We start from the raw sequence: 4,259 nt of genomic DNA on the forward strand, positions 1-4,259 counted from the left end.
TTTAATTTCAACTATTACAGACAGATTATTAATAGATTTTGCATGTTTATGTAATAATTATAGCTTTTAAGAAAATCTATATAAGGTGGTTGGTTGGTTTTTAGCTACCAGTCACAAGATCAGGTGATATAATCATATATTTAGTTGAACAACCCTATTTATAAAATACCATTTATCTTATATTAGCTTTTTCAAACCAAAAATAATATTCTGACTTATTATAGACCTTGACCAAGTTGATTTAATTATTGTGGTATTTAAAACTTAAAAATTGTTGCTAATTGAGTTATTAAGATGCAAAAGTATGCTCCTTTCATAAAAAAAATCGCAAAAGTATAGCTTTGCTTAATTAGTAGTGGGGTTTCTCAAAACGCACAATTGAAAATCTTGTAAATAGTAGAATAATAATGTAGCATGTGTAGCATGGTGTGGTGTTATGTCTAACCCTAAAGGAAACAAGAATGGAAATATATTAAAGAGTAAATAGTATTTTTGCCTTCTAAACTTTTGACACCAGCCATCGGTCATGAGAGGTCGGTTCTGCTTAAACCGACTTAACACACATTCATAAAGCAGTTTATACAGAACCGACTTATCATGTATGTCAAAGGTAAGCATGGGACATCGGTTGCGTGCGAACTGACCTACCATGTCCATATGGTAGGCCAGTTCTGTGTGAACCGACCTCCCATGCTTGTAGAAGACATAATAGGTCGGTTCATACAAAACTGACTTACCATGTTGTCATGGTACGTCAATTCTATGTGGACCGACCTACCTTGATGACATGGTAGGTCGATACTATGTGAACCGACTTATCATATCACATTATAAGAATTTTAAAATATATTAATTTATTTAAACTATAGATATATATATATATATATGTGTAAGCTATTAGTGTATGAAATAAATGTAATAAATTTATATTTATTAATATTACATTATAATGTTTTGAAGTATACATAAATAAATGAATTAAATTAAAATAATATATTTTAAAATTTTAATAATGTAAAAACAAATTAGACCATCTTTATTAATATATTTGTATAATGACACATAATCGAACTAACATGTCTTTTAAAAAGTCATTTAAGACACTACTCTTTTATCAACTTTTTATTTATTTATTTTAAATTGTAATTGTTATTAAATTAAAATATTTTTTTATTTATAAAATATAATTATAATGTAATATTAACAAATATAAATTTTACATTATTTGAATTTTAAATATATTAATTTATTTAAATACTCTAATTTGTTTTTAGATTATTGGAATTTTAAAATATATTAATTTATTTAAACAATACATATATATATAATTTATTTAGGTGTGGAATAAGTATTAAAAAAATATATACTTATTAATATTATATATATTATAATTTTTAAAATATAAATAAATAAATTATTAATAATTAAAAAAATAATTTAATTTTTATAAATAAGAAAATAATTTGATTTAATGGTATTTGTGATTTAAAATAAAAAAACTTATTAAACAATTTTAGAGTATCTCTTTAATAATTTTTTAAATAACATGGCATGTCGGTTGTGTGAGAAATGACTTCTTATGTGACATAGTAGGTCGGTTGTGTGGGAAATGACTTCTCATGTGACATGGTAGGTCAGTTGTGTAGGAACAGACATATCATGTCATTATAAAAATATATTATCAAAGATACTCTAATTTGTTTTTAGATTATTGGAATTTTAAAATATATTAATTTATTTAAACAATATATATATAATTTATTTGGGTGTGGAATAAGTATTAAAAAATATATACTTATTAATATTATATATATTATAATTTTTGAAATATAAATAAATATATTATTAATAATTAAATTTTTTTAATTTAATTTTTATAAGTAAGAATATAATTTGATTTAATGGTATTTGTGATTTAAAATAAAAAAACTTATTAAACAATTTTAGAGTCTTACACCAGAGGTCGGTTTGGTGCCAATTGACCTACCGTGTTTTTACATCATAAGTCACTGGATGGGAAGTCGGTTCCTAACCGACTTATGAACATTCAGAAGTCAGTTTTTAACCGATTAATCATGTAATTTTTGTAGTAGTACTACCAAATTGTATCATCTAAAATATACTGTTGACGTCGTTTTTCGTCAACAGTGAAAGAAGAGCACGTAAACAATTACTAGTAATGACCAATTAAAAAATAACAACACAAAACACGATTTCTATGTGGTTCAGCAGTTAAATCTACCTAGTCCACGAGTCTCTGTTATTAAACTCAAGATTATCTCTGAAAATTCTTAAGCATGAATTTTTCAGAGTTTTCTCTCCAGGTTCAGAATTTCGGTCATTTACAATGGTGCATGACCTCTCCATTTATAGAGAAGGTTGCAGAATACTATCCCACATATTTTGGGTAGTTACTCTTTTTGTGTAAATAAAATAAATGGCTTTAAATGCCTATAATCAGATATAAAAGGAAACGTCCCCTGAAGACCAGGGGCGTATAACTAACCAAATAATAACCCACGACTTTAGGGGATTTACAGTAATAAATGAAGATTACATCTCTTATGGATAACACTTATAGATATTCACGGTTTTGATCATATATCTCCAAGGCCTTAGCCTCCCAGATTTCTCGTCAGCTTTCGAGCTAATGACATCTCCCGAGGTCACACGGCTTTCGAGATCGTATGTGCGTCGAGATCGGAACCCCTGATCCGAGGTCATCCCTGAGGATAGATGCGTCTCCGGAGCTACCTTTCGAGATCGTGAACACTTCGAGGTCACCATATTCGAGGTCGTCTCAGTCTTGCAGGCTCGATATTTAGTTCTGGAGCATACTCTAAACCTTACGAGTCCATTCGTTTGTGAATCCTACTTTCGAGGTTACATTTAACATAGCTCGAAATCTGGGTATAACATCTTGCCCCCTCAAAAGTATTTGTTCGAATCCTAAGAGAAGGAAACTTTTGAACTACTTTCTTCAGGAACCGTACCGTCATACACTTTTGAAAATGGACACGCGTCAGCTGGGTATTACTCATTTTTGGTACTTGAGTACCTTGGAAACATGCCCACGATCATCCGTCTGCCACCTTTTCAGCGCCATCTTGTCATTGATCCCCATCCGTTGGATCTAGCAAGGATTTCATTCAACGCCCCAGATTAATCCCCCTTTTTCCATCTATATATACGAGACCCCACTCATCATCTTCTTTTTTATTTTCGTTCACCAGAAGCAAGAAAAGAGAGAAAAAAAAAATGAAACCAAAGACCTTCCTATAAAGCTTCTATCCCGTGCATGTTTTCTCAGCTAAAGAAACAAAGAAACCCTGGTTTGTTCGAGTCCGTGAGTTCTTATTTGCAACCTCTCCTTCATTCAACGATCTCTCTGCAATCGCCATTATTGTGTAAGTATGCAATCTTTGTTTTCCATTTTGTCAGTTTTTGTTCATGCTGTTCTTGCTGTGTCTTTGTATGTACTAGTTTACATTCTTAGCATAATACGATAGGAGATTTCTATCCGATAGGCTCTTATGCTTTTTAGATTTCCAACACAGAATTTACATCACTGGTTCATACCCAGTTTTGATGTTTGAGCAAGATTCCTGTTTCCTGGGTTTTAAAATTTTAAGAGACGTTTCTTGTACACCAAGATTTCGGGTAAAAAACTTTGGCTTTGGCTAATGCACGAAACCCAAGGCTGCCTTTTCTGGTTAACCGCCAATCTTTTTTCCCCTGATTTTTGGGATTTTCAAAAAATTATCCACTCTCCTTCCTTTCTCGTGGAACGACGTCCTGACTCTTTAATAAGGGTCTTAGTATATAGCTTGTTTTGTTCCTAAACCCCGAGCTCGTCTTTTCAAACTCGTAATTCTTGCATGCATGGCCCTCACCATTTTTTCTTTCTCGCTAGATGTCACAGAATCTGGAAAGATGGTGGGGGTCGTTGCTGGTAGTCCCTTACGAGCCAAAAACCCCGAGCCCAGAATCGCTGTTCGCCCGGAATCAACGTCAGATAAGGGAGTACGAGCTTGCACGCGAGCAGGAGGATATTCGAGCTCATTATCGTCGTCAGATAGTCGAGGTTATTGAGAAGAAGAGGAGAATTCTTCGGGAGGCCCTTTATCCGAAATCCAATTCAGGACCTAGGCCGATTCCCCTCGACCCTGCACTAAAGGTCACTGTCGCATACCATCCAGGAGAGCTCCAATTTTCACTAATGGGGGAACCTTCTTCCTCACAGCCGAGGAAAGAAATGT

The sequence above is a fragment of the Humulus lupulus genome, chromosome 3 (genome assembly GCF_963169125.1).
Source record: "Humulus lupulus chromosome 3, drHumLupu1.1, whole genome shotgun sequence".
Taxonomy (NCBI): domain Eukaryota; kingdom Viridiplantae; phylum Streptophyta; class Magnoliopsida; order Rosales; family Cannabaceae; genus Humulus; species Humulus lupulus.